We start from the raw sequence: 17,580 nt of genomic DNA on the forward strand, positions 1-17,580 counted from the left end.
GAGTGATTGTAAATTGAGGTGTTTGAGATTTCTGCGAGGGTGAGTGAGTTTGTGAAGTGGGGGTTGCGCACTAGGCGAGGAGAGAGAAGAAAATGTCAGTAGGTTGTGGTCAGACAGAAGGAGGGGTGAGTTAGTGAGATTAGTAAGGGTACAAAGTCGGGTGAAGATAAGGTCCAGCTTGTGGCCATCTTTGTGAGTGGCCGCAGAGGACCATTGAGTGAGGCTGAAGGAGGCATTGAATGATAAAAGTTTAGAGGCAGCTGAGGTGGAAGTGTCAATGGGGATATTGAAGTCGTCAATAATGATAGTGGGGATGTCAGCAGAGAGGAAGTGAAGTAGCCAGGTGGTGAAGTCGTCAAGAAAGGTGGAGATGGCTAGTTCTGGGGAGCAGTAGTTGACAGCCAGTTGGAGGGGGAGAAGATGCGGATGGAGTGCACCTCAAAGGAGGGAAGAGTAGTGGAGGGTGGTAGCGGCATTGCAGAAAAGGAGCAGGTGTCAGACAGGAGCAAGCCAACTCCTCCACCACGTTTGTAACTGGGGCGAGAGGTGGAATTCACCGTAGGAAAGTTCAGCTGGATAGGCTGAGTCAGAAGGATTGATCCAGGTTTCAGTGATGTCAAGGATGGAGAGTTTGTTGCTGATAAAGAGGTCATGGATAAATGGCAGTTTATTGCAGACAGTGTGTGTTTTCCATAGAGCTCCAGGTAAGGGGAGTGGGGGCTGGATGAATGGGTACGAATTAATTAAAAAGTAAAAAGCAGTATTCTTATGTTTGGAAGTTATCCTCTATTCATGTGATGGGGGATAATGTCCCAACTCCACCGATCCCATGTATGAATAGAATGGTGCTTGATCATGTTCCCCGCTACTTCATTCTTAATAGGACTGCCGTGTGTGAATGGAATGGCACTTAGTCATGTTCCCCGCTACTTCATTCATTCTTAATGGGACTGCCGTGTGTGAATGCAATGGTGCTCAATCATGTTACCCCGCTACTTCATTCATTCTTAAAGGGAACCTGTCACCTGAATTTGGCGGGGTTTTTTTGGGGTCATATGGGCGGTGTTTTCGGGTCTTTTATTAACCCCTTTTTTTCCCCGCTGGCCACACGCTGGTCGTGAAATTAACTTGCCGTTGATTCGCTTTCCTCCCTAGTTAACGTGTGCGCAAAGCAATCTGCTTTGCCCGAAAACCATTAGTGCGCATGCGCCGGCGCACTATGTCCCGGAACACAGCAAAATACTTCCGGGACATAGTGCGCCGGCGCATGCGCACAAATGGTTTTCGGCTTTGCCCGCAGTTGGGCAAGGCAAGATTGCTTTGCGCACACTTTAACTAGGGAGGAAAGCGAATCAACGGCAAGTCAATTTCGCGACCAGCGTGCGGCCAGCGGGAAAAAAGGTTAATAAAAGACCCGAAAACACCGCCCATTTGACCCAAAAATGGACCCGCCAAATTCAGGTGACAGGTTCCCTTTAATGGGATTACCGTGTGTGAATGGAATGGTGCTCGATCACGTTTCCCCGCTACTTCATTCATTCTTAATGGGACTGCCATAAGAATGAATGGTGCTTCTTATCAACTATCGTTCCATTCATAGCCCCAGTTCTCAAGATTAGTGAGGGTCCCTGCAGTCAGACCTTTAGTGTCAGTCTCCATGCTTTTATACCCCAAACTAATAGCATCTATGTAAGGCCAGTTTCACATTTACGGTTGTGTCCGCAGTATTTCTGACGCATACATCCCCATGCATCTTGATTTCATCTTTTACATTGTTGACGCAGGTACATGCGTTCGCCTGTGTTAGCTTACACATGCGTCGTTTCGCGGTGTGCGGTGGGGCGCGGCTAATGCACCATGTTGCAATTTTTGAGGCGTCAAATTGCTACAGCCATCCGCATGCGGACACTTACGAAAGGAGTGCATCAAAACAACACATTACAGTCCATTGGAACGCATGCGCATTACAGCGCTCTTAGTCTAGTTTCACATTTGCGGTTGAGTCCACAGCGTATCGTCCGCAACCGCTGGCAAAAACGCATGCTAACGCAGCGGTTTTTATCTGCATCAGCTTACGCATGGCGGAAAAAAAAGATGCATTTGCAAGCGTTTTTGCCTGCGTTTTTTATGCACATGCGTTCGATATTTCCAGGACGGCGTGTCTCAAAACAGTTCCTTGACATGCGCAGTCCGATGTATGCAAGCGCATCGAACGCATGTGCATAAAAATCGCAGGCAAAAATGCTTGCAAATGCATCTTTTTTTCCGCCATGCGTAAACTGATGCAGATAAAAACCGCTGCGTTAGCATGCGTTTTTGCCAGCGGTTGCGGACGATACGCTGTGGACTCAACCGCAAATGTGAAACTAGACTAAGAGCGCTGTAATGCTGATTATATCCATCCCATTTATTTTAGAAATGTGGGTTTATGTCTTACACCTCTTTCCCTAATCCCTGCCCACTGCTTGTCTCCAGTCAGTGATTTACAGTCATACTTTCACTGACCAAGATCCAGTGAGGTGGTGCATGCACAGAAGATTCAGTGCTGGCTCGACCTTTTGTTATTTTGTAAAGCAAGCTCAACACAGACCATCTGCTTGACTAGGACGAGCAACAGCACTAAAATACAAAATATGCTGTGATTCTTACAAAAAAAAAAGCTTTATAGTGTTTTCTGGGGATGAGGCCTAATCTCTATCAGGCATACTTACTCCTCTCCTAACCCAGGCATCATTGGTGAGATTGGAACGTGTTTGTACCCTGCATACTGGAGGTTATAGCATCAGATAATGGATGCTATGTGCTAAAGATGGAGCAGAGCTGAGGTTGCCACGTTTTTCTTTCGGTTGTTTCTGTAGCTAAGTTACTCAAATGTACCAGAGCTTGTCAACTTCTTGAAAATTTCAGATACAGCAAAGAAGACTTCCCAAATGTAGTAGACCTGGGTATGTCAGGTAGTAGACCTGGGTATGTCAGGCAGTAGATGAAAGTTTGTTTGATGTAGCAGAGTTGAGTTTGACAAATTCATCTGTGTTGCATATAAAGTTTTCAAGATGTTTTTGTTGGTGAGGTCAGTGATCACACCCTCACCAGGAATGTTGGGTTTGGAGGGGCAGGGTGTCAGGCATTGTAAAAGAGTATAATGAGAGCTGTATGAGGAGGACCAAAGAGAAGGGCAACTGTTTAGGAGGGAATGTGTGCTTAGGGTCCACTATAGAGCAGCAGTGAGCAGAGATGAGCAAACTCGAACTTAAAAGATCAAAGTTTGCAGCGGACACTTAGTGTCCAGTGCTAAACTCCAAACACACATTTTTACCGGAAGTCCATTTTAATGTTCGGCGTTTCGGGGAAGTCCGGGACATTAGAGAGAGAATATTCCAGTTCCAAAGTTCAGGTCTCTATTGTTTTCAATGCTGATCGGGTACAGTTCTGGTACCCGAAGTGTGGACTAAAGTTCAGGTCGGGTACCAGAACTTGAACTTCCACGAGCCCACTCATCCAGAGCAGTGAGTTATGTCAGCCTCTCACCTTGCTCTCCAGTCCTCCTGTTCTGATGAGTGTTTCTCTCCTCACTCAAATTCAAAGCTCTAATTGTTTGATGACTGCTTCCATCGCTCAGAGGACATCGCCACAGGAAATTCATTTTCCCTTTTTTTTAACATTTTTAATTAATAAGGCAACGCTTTAAGGGTGTACCTACCGTCACCTACCCCTTCCACCCCCACACCTGTGAACGCTTTGTTTTACATGTTCAAAGTAGTCCTAATCTCTTTCCATTTTGATACTAGTGGCTCAATTCACCTTCTCAAAAATAGTCCCTGTATAACACACTTTTAGACAATACATGAAGGACATTACATGATTCATGTAGGACAGTTCATGTAGGACATTGACTTTCCATTATCAAGAATGGATCATAAATGTCATAAACTGACCGAGAACATTCTGCATTAGACTTAACTTTCTAAAAACAAATGGCCAGTACAGACTAGTTTTATCACGAACCCGCCATGTGGGAGAACTTATCCAGAAGAATCCATATGAGACTCATTTTTCGATTCCTTTGTCTGACCTAGACCTAAATGTTTCATTTTGAACCTTTCAAGAATAGTGAATGTAGGACATTTCTGTAAGAAAGACATGGTGTAGGAGGATGTATTATCATCACTTTTCATGAATAATCTGGATGTTTTTGTTGTATAGGCAAGGACAAAGGAGAAACAGTCTGGTGTGACCAAGGAAATATTGCGAATTACAGTGTGTCCACAGACACAGTGCAGCTAAGCAATAGAAATGAGCTAGATGAACATGCTGCACTCAGTTATAATTACACAGAGACCCTCAGTAACATGGAGACTACTCCAAATGAAGATGGATCCTTCCTTATCCAGACCTTTCAGCCCCCAAGACAACACCTCCAGATGCAGTATTCCTCTGTGGCGGGCATAAATAAAAGCAGCAGTTATATGATGGAACATAAGAAACACTCCAGCGGCAGAAGGTTGGGACAGCCAGACACAGGTCCTCCTTCTGTCCCTAGCCCCACGTTCTGCTCCAAGTGCACAAAAATGTTTGCCACTAGTGAAGCATATGGCTGCCATGAGCCAATGCACCTGCTAAACATTAAAGTATTTCCCTGCACAGAGTGTGGAAAGTATTATCGTCATAACACCGCTCTTGTGGTACATCGGAGGACACACACCGGGGAGAAGCCATACTGCTGCAGTGAGTGCGGGAGACGCTTTAATGCCAGGTCAAGCCTGGTCACCCATGGGAAGGTTCACTCTGGAAAAAAGCTCTACTCCTGCTCAGAGTGCGGGAAAAGTTTTGCTAAAACTGACGACCTCTTCAACCATCAGCTAATGCACTATCGCGAGAGAAAATACACCTGCAGTGACTGTGGCAAATGCTTCAAGGTTGAGGCAGAGCTAGTAGCCCATAGGAAAATTCACCCTGTAGAAGACCTGTTCCTCTGTTCCGTTTGTGGCAAAGACTTTACCCAATATCCAAAGCTTCTACGGCATGAGGAGACCCACCCAAAATTACCACCAGTTTTTATCACCAGTGAAAGAATGTTGAAGGACCAAGATGCTTAAAATTCTTGTTGGGTTAAATGTAAGAGCTAGAACTGGTAGCCCCGCATGTAAGCATTTCCGCCCATTTTCAGATAAGTCAGGAGAATCAGGTTCTGCAAAACACATGCATTATAGCAGAGGAGTCTGCTGGCTCAAAGACTAGCAGTCATAATACTAATGATTTGATGACCATATCAGACATTGGCTGCCTAGTCATCATCTTCATGAACAGTTGGGATAAGCTGGCAAGCCCAGAAAAACCAATGAACCCCCAGCCTCTCCTTTAATATTAGCACAATCTCCAGATGTTCAGTTATGGAAGATAAGTCAGCGGAGAGAACCAAATTCTCCCGAGATGTGTCTCCTTGTCGTTCTCATTAAGAAGCCGAAGACATTACCTATGATGTGTATAGGTGGTGGTGATGGTGCATTTTTCTGGGCTAATTGTGTTTCAGTTTTACAGTTCTTTAGAAGATTGTCTAATGGAGTGGTGGGGGCAGTCTGGATATCTGAATTCTAAATCGGAAGCTGTTGAAATTGGCTATTTTTTTCTTTCATTACCCCTTCATGACCTACGCTGTACTAGTATTGCACATGTCACTTCTCTCCCATTGATGTGGGCTCCGGCGGTGAGCCCACATCTTTCCTGGCACATGTCAGCTGTTTTGAACAGCTGACATGTGCCTGGAACTGACATGTGCCTGGAACAGCCGCGGGTGAAATCGCGATCTGCCGGCAGCTTTTAACCCGTTAAATGCCACTGTTAAACTCTGACAGCGGCATTTAACCCGCGCTTCTGACCATTGGGCTGGAAATCCTCCCATCGGTGACCCCCATCACGTGATCGCGGGTTACTGATGGGTTGGCATGACAACCAGAGGTCTCCTGGAGACCTCTATGGTTGTCACTGCCGGCTTGCTGTGAGCGCCGTCTGGTGGTCGGCGCTCATAGCAAGTGAGGTATTCTGCTACATACAGGTGATCTGATCATCCCCTGTGTGTAGCAGAGCCGATCAGATTATAGCAGCTTCTAGTCTCCCATGGAGACTATTAAAGCATGCCAAAGGTAAAAAAAAAAAAAAGTTTAAAAATATTTAAAAAAATATAAAAGTTTAAATCACCCCCTTTTCGCTCCAATCAAAATACAACAAAAAAAAATCAAACACACATATTTGGTATCGCCGCGTTCAGAATCTCCCAACCTATCAGTAAAAAAAAAAAGGATTAACCTGATCGCTACAAAAAAAGTCGAAATGCCAGAATTAAGTTTTTTTGGTCACTGACATTTTATTAAAATGCAATAACGGGCGATCAAAAGATTGTATCTTCACTAAAATGGTATCATTAAAAATGTCAGCTCTGCACGCAAAAAATAAGCCCTCACCCAACTCAAGATCACGAAAAATGGAGACGCTAGAGGTCTCGGAAAATGGTGCAATTTTTTTTAATTTTTTTTTTTAACAAACTAGATTTTTTTTCACCACTTAAAAAAGAACCTAGACATGTTTGGTGTATATGAACTCGTAATGGCCTGGAGAATCATAATGGCAGGTCAGTTTTAGCATTTGCAATTTCATCGCACTTGGAATTTTTTTCCCATTTTTGAGTACACGATATGGTAAAACCAATGGTTTCATTCAAAAGTACAACTTGTCCCGCAAAAAACAAGCTCCCACATGGCCATATTGATGGAAAAATAAAAAAAGTTATGGCTCTGGAAAGGGGAGCGAAAAACAGAAACGCAAAAACTAGAAAGAGCAAGGTCTTGAGGGGTTAATATATGAACCCATCACCGACTTGATTTTTTTAAAATTTGTAAATGCCCGCTACATCTATCCCCAACACAACACCTCAAAAAAATAACTTTAAAGTTATTAGCAAAAATCCTTTAGGCCGGGATCACACATGCGAGGAATACGGCCGAGTCTCGCATATTAATATCTGGCACTCGGGAGCAGAGCGTGCAGCTCCATGTATTGCTATGTGGCAACACTCTCCGCTTCCGAGTGCCGGCGGTAGTGCCGGGTATTAACATGCGAGACTCAGCCGTATTCCTCGCATGCGTGATCCCGGCCTTATATGCAGTGTGCCAATCGGGCAACTATGTTTAGTCCCCTACAGCTGATCTTGTCTTACCTATTACTTTACACATAAACCCTGGGGGCATACAAAAGAAAAAAAAAACTCGCCTGTAAAATTCTCTGCTACTCTCGTGGTTCTTTTGCTTGACTGCAGTGATGTTGTCACGTACATCTACAAGACCTCAGAAACTGAACATACATCATTCCCGGCAGATGATGGCTGTTTTATACAGCCAACATCTGCCCAACAGCTGTGAGTGGATCTCTGACACTGGCATTTAAAGGACACAAACCTGGGACAGGGCAGGCTGTTCTATCCACCCACTGGGCTCCCGAAATGCATTTGTGGGTTGCCATGGCACACAAGTGCTTGATGGGGGGTTACCATTCCTGCTGTGATTATGATCCTATGACCGGGCTTCATAGGAAACTAAGATTGCTACTATATATTGCAATACTGTAGTGTTTCAGTAAGGAGCATAATCGATCAGATGACGAAAGGAACCATAATTTCTAAGCCCATGAGGGTTCTCTGCTCCTCTGGACCAGTCTATCACTTTAAGTTTTATATGTAATATGTATGTAACCCTTTTCACATGTACAGCACCCTGGAATTAAGGGTTCTCTAAAAATAAATAACTAAACAATAATGTAAAAAAATTGAATTGTCCATCTTTTCCACTAACAAAATTAAATAAAAAATATTGAACATATGTAGTATTCCCATGTGCATAAAATATAACATGAAAAAGAACCCATCAAATCTTTGCGCTGCCTTGATTCTTTTTCCTATTAGCGCTGTGTCACTCCATTGCAGAGGTTTCCTCAATGAGGTTTTGATCTATTTTTACTTCGTTATTCCATTATAGTCACACAAAGTTTACAGGATGGGTCTAATAATTTTAGATTTCATATATCAGATGTTTACGGATGTGGTAACATTGTATATTTTTGTCTCTCCTAATGGGGAAAAAGGGTGTTATTTGAATTGTTAGATTTTTCTTTTATTTTTTTATAACATGTAATCGTTTGCTTGCTTGTTCTATGTACTGCAAAACTAATGTATTGCAGAATGTAGCTAAAATAAAGGTTTCTTAGGAAGCCCAGATTGTGGATGTACTTCTCAGGAATACCAATATGGCAGTCATAGGGTCTTCAGCAGCCCTTGGGGACCCATATGTGTTAGGCCTCTTTCACACTTCCGTCATTTAGCACCCGTCGAAATCTGTCGTTTTTTATTTTTCTGCAGGATCCTGTTTTTTCCCATAGACTTGTATTAGCGACGGATGGCCATCCATGCACTGGATCCGTCGGGCGGAGAAAACATTCAGAGGAACGTTTTTTCTGCACCTTGGAAAATCGGTCAGCGACAGGTCCTGCGCTGCCCGTCGTTGCCTATAATGGAATCCTATGGACGCAGGATCCGTCGCTGACCGTCAAAAACTGGAATCCAGCAACGTATCCCGTTTTTTTTATTACGAGCATGCCTGGAAGAATTTTCTAGTCAGGGGAATCTCTCTCCACAATTTTATACATTGAAAGTCAGGCAGCACCTAAATCGACGCATCCTTCAAGAAACTGGATGCGTTACATCAGTTTTTCACTATTTTTAAGACCTCCGTCGATACGTCGCATTCTGACGGCCGCCTACCTACGGAAGTGTGAAAGATGCCTTAGGCCACATTTACGCCATTCAGTATTCTGTCAGTATTTTACCTTAGTATGTGTAAGCCAAATCCAGTAGTGGGTGATAATACAGAAGTGGTGCATATGTTTCTATTATACTTTTCCTCCGATTGTTCCACTCCTGGTTTTGGCTTACAAATACTGAGGTAAAATACTGAACGTGTGAACATGGCCTTAAAGGTAACCTGTCACCAGGTTTGAACGATATGACATAAGACTATGACCAATGCTGTATAAGCCCCCAACCCGACCTGCAAGACAAGAAAAACAGCTTTTATTATACTCACTCGTGGGGTGGTCCGATCCAAGGGGCATACCTGGTCTTGGTCTGACACCTCCGATCTTCTTGCGATGCCGTCCTTCTTGCTTCAGTCTCCTTGGCATCGCGCTCCTGCGCCGGCGTACTTGTCGGTCCTGTTGAGGGCAGAGCAAAGTACTGTAGTGCGCAGGCATCGGGGCTCGTGGACCTTTCCAGGCGCCTGCGCACTGCAGCACTTTGCTCTGCCCTGGTCAGGGCCAATAAGCATGCCTGCACAGGACCTCGATGCCGGGGAGTTTGTGTGGATGACATAGGGGCGCGTCATCCACACGAAGGAGGGGGACAGCATTGCAAGAAGAAGTGAGTCACTGGACCAAGAAGAGCGACAGCCCTTGGACCAGACCGCCTTGCAGGTGAGTATAGATGGGGTATGTGTCCACGGTCCGTTTTACATCCGGACTAGCTGCGGATTGAACGCTGCGTGGAGCCGCAGCGTTCAATCTGCAGCGTCCAGATGTTACAGCATAGCGGAGGGGATTTTATGAAATCCCGTCTCCACTATGCGTGGGAACACGCATCCGGCGGCCCTGCGATTCCGGACATGCGGCGTGTCTTTTTAGATCGCAGCATGTCTGTTTACCTTGCGGCGACGCTGCGCCGCCGCAAAGTAAAACACAGGGCCCTATGTGTGGGGTGCGGAGATTCCGGATGTGTGCAATGAACACATCGTCATCATCGCGTCTCCAGAAGGGGGCGGGGCTTTGGGCGGAACGACTTTTCCACTCCAGCCATCCTGAACGTGGACACGTACCCTAAGAGGTGGTTATTAGTGATGAGCGAATATACTCGTTGCTCGGGTTTTCCCAAGCACGCTTGGGTTGTCTCCAAGTATGTTAGTGGTCGGAGATTTAGTTTTCATCACCGCAGCTGGATGATTTACAGCTATTAGCCAGGCTGAGTACATGTGGGGATTCCCTAGTATCCAGGCAACCCCCACATGTACTCAGCCTGGCTAGTACCTGTAAATCATCCAGCTGAGGTGATGAAAACTTAATCTCTGAACACTAACAAATACTCAGAGACCACCCGAGCGTGCTAAGGAAACCCGAGCAACGAGTATACTCGCTGATCACTAGTGGTTATCTTTCAGGTCGGGTTTGGGGCTTATAAAGCATTATACAATGCTGTATGTCCGGCCTGAACGGTGGTGGTTTTATCTCATATCGGTCAAACCTGGTGACTGGTTCACTTTAACCCCTTTACCCCCAAGGGTGGTTTGCACGTCAATGACCAGGCCAATTTTTACAATTCTGACCACTGTCCCTTTATGAGGTTATAACTCTGGAACGCTTCAACGGATCCTGGTGATTCTGACATTGTTTTCTCGTGACATATTGTACTTCATGATAGTGGTAAAATTTCTTTGATAGTACCTGCATTTATTTGTGAAAAAAACGGAAATTTGGCGAAAATTTCGCAATTTTCAAACTTTGAATTTTTATGCAATTAAATCACAGAGATATGTCACACAAAATACTTAATAAGTAACATTTCCCACATGTCTCCTTTACATCAGCATAATTTTGGAACCAAATTTTTTTTTTGTTAGGGAGTTATAAGGGTTAAAAGTTGACCAGCAATTTCTCATTTTTACAACACCATTTTTTTTTTAGGGACCACATCTCATTTGAAGTCATTTTGAGGGGTCTATATGATAGAAAATACCCAAGTGTGACACCATTCTAAAAACTACACCCCTCAAGGTGCTCAAAACCACATTCAAGAAGTTTATTAACCCTTCAGGTGTTTAATAGGAATTTTTGGAATGTTTAAATAAAAATGAACATTTAACTTTTTTACACAAAAAATTTACTTCAGCTCCAATTTGTTTTATTTTACCAAGGGTAACAGGAGAAAATGGACCCCAAAAGTTGTTGTCCAATTTGTCCTGAGTACGCTGATACCCCATATGTGGCAGTAAACCACTGTTTGGGCGCATGGGAGAGCTCGGAAGGGAAGGAGCGCCGTTTGACTTTTCAATGCAAAATTGACAGAAATTGAGATGGGACGCCATATTGCGTTTGGAGAGCCACTGATGTGCCTAAACATTGAAACCCCCCACAAGTGACACCATTTTGGAAAGTAGACCCCCTAAGGAACTTATCTAGATGTGTGGTGAGCTCTTTGACCCACCAAGTGCTTCACAGAAGTTTATAATGCAGAGCCATAAAAATAAAACAAAATTTTTTTCCCACAAAAATTATTTTTTAGCCCCCAGTTTTGTATTTTCCCTAGGGTAACAGGAGAAATTGGACCCCAAAAGTTGTTGTCCAATTTGTCCTGAGTACGCTGATACCCCATATGTGGGGGGGGAACCACCGTTTGGAGCATGGGAGGGCTCGGAAGGGAAGGAGCGCCATTTGGAATGCAGACTTAGATGGAATGGTCTGCAGGCGTCACATTGCGTTTGCAGAGCCCCTAATGTACCTAAACAGTAGAAACCCCCCACAAGTGACACCATTTTGGAAAGTAGACCCCCTAAGGAACTCATCTTGATGTGTTGTGAGAGCTTTGAACCCCCAAGTATTTCACTTCAGTTTATAACGCAGAGCCGTGCAAATAAAAAATATTTTTTTTCCACAAAAATTATATTTTAGCCCCCAGTTTTGTATTTTTCCAAGGTTAGCAGGAGAAATTGGACCCTAAATGTTGTTGTCCAATTTGTCCTGAGTACGCTGATACCCGATATGTGGGGGGAACCACCGTCTGGGCGCATGGGAGGGCTCGGAAGGGAAGGAGCATCATTTGGAATGCAGACTTAGATGGATTGGTCTGCAGGCGTCACATTGCGTTTGCAGAGCCCCTAATGTACCTAAACAGTAGAAACCCCCCACAAGTGACCCCATATTGGAAACTAGACCCCTCAATGAACTTATCTAGATTTGTTGTGAGAACTTTGAACCCCCAAGTGTTTCACTACAGTTTATAACGCAGAGCCGTGAAAATAAAAAATCTTTTTGTTTTCCCACAAAAATTATTTTTTAGCCCCCAGTTTTGTATTTTTCCAAGGGTAACCGGAGAAATTGGACCACAAAAGTTGTTGTCCTATTTGTCCTGAGTACGCTGATACCCCATATGTTGGGGTACACCCCTGTTTGGGCACACAGGAGAGCTCGGAAGGGAAGGAGCACTGTTTTACTTTTTCAACGCAGAATTGGCTGGAATTGAGATCGGACGCCATGTCGTGTTTGGAGAGCCCCTGATGTGCCTAAACAGTGGAAACCCCCCAATTATAACTGAAACCCTAATCTAAACACACCCCTAACCCTAATTCCAACGGTAACCCTAACCACACCTCTAACCCTGACACACCCCTAACTCTAATCCCAACCCTATTCCCAACCGTAAATGTAATCTAAACCCTAACCCTAACTTTAGCCCCAACCCGAACCCTAACTGTAGCCCCAACCCTAGCCCTAATCCTAGCCCTAACCCTAGCTCTAGCCCTAGCCCTAATCCTAACCCTAATGGGAAAATGGAAATAAATACACACACTGAAAGACGCTTTTTATTGCAAAAAATATTTTTTGCAATACCACATTTTGAGAGCTATAATTTTTCCATATTTTGGTCCACAGAGTCATGTGAGGTCTTGTTTTTTGCGGGACGAGTTGACGTTTTTATTGAAAACATTTTCTGGCACGTGACATTTTTTGATCGCTTTTTATTCTGATTTTTGTGAGGAAGAATGACCAAAAACCAGCTATTCATGAATTTCTATTGGGGGAGACGTTTATACCGTTCCGCGTTTGGTAAAATTGATAAAGCAGTTTTATTCTTCGGGTCAGTACGATTACAGCGATACCTCATTTATATCATTTTTTTATGTTTTGGCGCTTTTATACGATAAAAACTATTTTACAGAAAAAATAATTATTTTGGCATCGCTTTATTCTCAGGACTATAACTTTTTTATTTTTTTGCTGATGATGCTGTGTGGCGGCTCGTTTTTTGTGGGACAAGATGACATTTTCAGCGGTACCATGGTTATTTATATCTGTCTTTTTGATCGCGTGTTATTCCACTTTTTGTTCGGCGGTATGATAATAAAGCGTTGTTTTTTGCCTCGTTTTTTTCTTACGGTGTTTACTGAAGGGGTTAACTAGTGGGCCAGTTTTATAGGTCGGGTCGTTACGGACGCGGCGATACTAAATATGTGTACTTTTATTGTTTTTTTTTTTATTTAGATGAAGAAATGTATTTATGGGAATAATATATATTTTTTTCATTATTTTGGAATTTTTTTTTTTTTTTTTTTTTTTTACACATTTGGAAAATTTTTTTTTTACTTTGTCCCAGGGGGGGACATCACAGATCAGTGATCTGACAGTTTGCACAGCACTCTGTCAGATCACTGATCTGACTAGCAGCGCTGCAGCCTTCACAGTGCCTGCTCTGAGCAGGCTCTGTGAAGCCACCTCCCTCCCTGCAGGGCCTGGATCTGCGGCCATCTTGGATCCGGGGCTAGAGCAGGGAGGTAAGACCCCCGCAGCAACGCGATCACATCGTGTTGCTGCGGGGGGCTCAGGGAAGCCCGCAGGGAGCCCCCTCCCTGCGCGGTGCTTCCCTGCACCGCCGGCACATCGCGATCATCTTTGATCGCGGTGTGCCAGGGGGTAATGTGCCCGTGACCGCTCCTGGCACATAATGCCGGATGTCAGCTGCGATAAGCAGCTGACACCAGGCCGCGATCGGCGGCGCTCCCCCCGTGAGCGCTGCCGATCGCTATGACGTACTATCCCGTCCAGGGTCAGATAAGCCATGGGCACCTCGACGGGATAGTACGTCTAAGGTCACAGGGAAGCCCGCAGGGAGCCCCCTCCCTGCGCGGTGCTTCCCTGCACCGCCGGCACATCGCGATGATCTTTCATCGCGGTGTGCTTCCCTGCACCGCCGGCACATTGCGATCATCTTTGATCGCGGTGTGCCAGGGGTTAATGTGCCGGGGGCGATCCGTGACCGCTCCTGGCACATAGTGCCGAATGTCAGCTGCGATCGGCGGCGCTCCCCCGTGAGCGCTGCCGATCGCTATGACGTACTATCCCGTCCAGGGTCAGATAAGCCCAGGGCACCTCGACGGGATAGTACGTCTAAGGTCACAGAGGGGTTAAGGAATTAAGAGCAATGATCAGAGCTTAGCTCCGATCGCTGTTATTATGGGCAGATGTGGGCAGCTATCATGTGCAAGCTCAGCTTTTATGCCTATTCCTTACACCTCCACCTGACATGCGCTGTAAAGTCTGCGGCGTGCTTCAAATCTTACTCCAGTTAGGACTGGAGTAGGAGTTAGGGCTCCTTTTCACTTGCGTGAAATACGTCTGAGTCTCGCAGGTTAAAGCCCGGCTCTGCCGCCGCCACTCCAGAGCGGAGCGTGCAGCTCCATGTATTGCTGTGCGGCGGCATGCTCCGCTCTGGAGTGCCGGCGGCAGAGCTGGGTCTTAACCTGCGAGACTCGGACGTATTTCGCGCAAGTGAAAAGGAGCCCTTAGAGCGAGATGCATGCCACTTGTCTGGCGCTCTTGATACTTGAAGAGGCCTCTGACTACAGCACAGCACATCAACACCTGCAGGATTAATTGGGTCCTTAATTTTTGTAATAATAGATTTTGTAGAATTCATTTTTAGGAGCTAATGGTCAATTTAAAAATAACAAGATGGTCCTTATTAATTCAACGTGGACAAGATGCCATCAATTAAGGGCAAGACAATGATCATGAACATCTAGCCTGTTGTGAAACGTCCACTCCCTGCACTTTTCATAGTCTTGTATGGCCACACCATGCAGGGCAGTCTGCCCTCAGACCATGCAGCCCACCTCAGGGCATGGGCACAGGACGTCTTTTAGACGCTCCCATACCTACTAAAGGTTTTACAAGGAAGACTCTTGAGCAATCACCATTTTCAGTCCTTAGCCTTCTTCTTGAGCGTTTTTAGCCACCACGTTTTCTTTTTAGAACTTGTACTAGCCAGTGAGTGTACTCCACCTGAAGAATGGACTAGTCACTTTTTGAAACCACCTTGTGACTTGGAATGGAAACCTGAAGAGATTTTTAGGAAGCTCAAAATCCAGAACATGCCCCGCCAGTTGTCTCTAGGGTATGTGCCCACCATGGGCCGGCTTCGTCCACATTGGTGGTGTCAGACGCTTTCGATGCATGGAGGCACACGCTTATACATGAATCGGTCTCCACACGAATGGTGCGCACCTCGCCAGAAATCTTACTCCAGTCCGTTACAGTAAGATTGAACGCTGCCGCTAGTCATGAACTTGGCGAGCAGTGGGTGCCCCATCCCAGATCCACCCGTGTTTTAGGAACTGGGTGAAAATGCCATAACAACGCCAAAATTGTGATTTTTCAACGCGTTTTCCAGGCGAATGCTGATGTAAGAGCTGTGGCAATCGGCACGATGTCTATAGACGGCAGCATGTGCCTTGTAGCGCGAGTCCATATAGAAGATGGTAGTTCCCAAGTGGGCGCAGGCGTTTCCCAACTTTTGCATCACGAGGCTGTTAATGTGCCTCCATTTTGGATCATCCCCCTGGCTGCCATCATGTCAACACCCGCTGCAGAAACCTGTGTGTACTTGTCCTAAGTGGCTGCCACATTCACAGGAACACATCTAGCGGCGCCATGCTACCTGTGCTAGGGCATTTATTGCTTTAGGAAGTGAACTGTACAGATATAGGCAGTAACGGTAGCCATAGCCCTGCACAGGACCTGGGTCCCCCATTATTAAGCCCCGGGGTCTTCCTCCTCTCCACACAGTGGGATAACAGAGGGACACTGTGGCTGCCGGCACCCACCACGGAGTGCACACACACTGCGAGCCGGCGGCATCAGAGACCACGCCCTCCCCGCGATGCATGACGGGATAGGGCTGCCTCACCATCACTTCTCCGCGGAAACGCACACCCGGAAGAGTTCAGCACCGCAGATGGGAAGTGGACGGGACCGTGTAATATCCGCTCCACAGGAGAAAGGACAGGGCAGCCGGAATATCAGGGTAAGGGCGGGGTCAGGCGTCACTACTGCACGGGAGAATATTCTGCTATAGTGGACATTATATTATTATTACACTACAGCTCTGCGTGGTATAACATTGTACAGTATATGCTTATTGGCCTGCAGCCACCCACACAATAGTGTGTACGTTATATTATATCTCCCCATATAATAGTATAATACTGCACATTATATTACATCTCCTCGTATAATAGTGTAATACTGCACGTTATATTACATCTCCCCATATAATAGTGTAATACTGCACGTTATATTACATCTCCTCATATAATAGTGTAATACTGCACGTTATATTACATCTCCCCATATAATAGTGTAATACTGCACGTTATATTACATCTCCCCATATAATAGTGTAATACTGCACGTTATATTACATCTCGACATATAATAGTGTAATACTGCACATTATATTACATCTACTCGTATAATAGTGTAATACTGCACATTATATTACATCTCCCCATATAATAGTGTAATACTGCACGTTATATTACATCTCAACATATAATAGTGTAATACTGCACATTATATTACATCTCCCCATATAATAGTGTAATACTGCACATTATATTACATCTCCCCATATAATAGTGTAATACTGCACATTATATTACATCTCCCCATATAATAGTGTAATACTGCACATTATATTACATCTCGTATAATAGTGTAATACCGCACGTTATATTACATCTCGTATAATAGTGTAATACTGCACGTTATATTACATCTCCCCATATAATAGTGTAATACTGCACATTATATTACATCTCGTATAATAGTGTAATACCGCACGTTATATTACATCTCGTATAATAGTGTAATACTGCACGTTATATTACATCTCCCCATATAATAGTGTAATACTGCACATTATATTACATCTCGTATAATAGTGTAATACCGCACGTTATATTACATCTCGTATAATAGTGTAATACAGCACGTTATATTACATCTCGTATAATAGTGTAATACAGCACGTTATATTACATCTCGTATAATAGTGTAATACAGCACGTTATATTACATCTCGTATAATAGTGTAATACAGCACGTTATATTACATCTCGTATAATAGTGTAATACAGCACGTTATATTACATCTCGTATAATAGTGTAATACAGCACGTTATATTAAATCTCGTATTATAGTGTAATACAGCACGTTATATTACATCTCGACATATAATAGTGTTATACTGCACATTATATTACATCTCCCCGTATAGTAGTGTAATACAGCACGTTATATTACATCTCCCCATACATACCTCCCAACTTTCGAGGAAGGGAAAGAGGGACAAATTTTAGGCCACACCTCTGACCACACTCATTTCACAACTAGTCACGCCCCAGCCACACCCATTAAGCACTTCTGATCACAATGTT

General features: G+C 44.5%; 1 protein-coding gene across 3 annotated transcripts in view; it reads left to right on the forward strand.

Moving 5' to 3' along the window:
• Positions 1-17,580, forward strand: part of LOC138665351 (zinc finger protein 585A-like) — a 91,769-nt gene that overhangs the window by 19,197 nt on the left and 54,992 nt on the right. Inside the window, exon 1 of one of the 3 annotated variants that reach the window (XR_011318452.1) lies at positions 16,032-16,165. The exons of 1 other annotated variant lie outside the window; for it this stretch is intronic. The gene's annotated coding sequence lies outside the window, so the exon portion shown is untranslated. Of the gene's footprint in view, positions 1-16,031; positions 16,166-17,580 lie in introns of those variants that run through there. One more of the 3 variants, XM_069752749.1, reaches the window with a different exon arrangement.

This window comes from Ranitomeya imitator, chromosome 2 (genome assembly GCF_032444005.1).
Source record: "Ranitomeya imitator isolate aRanImi1 chromosome 2, aRanImi1.pri, whole genome shotgun sequence".
NCBI lineage: Eukaryota > Metazoa > Chordata > Amphibia > Anura > Dendrobatidae > Ranitomeya > Ranitomeya imitator.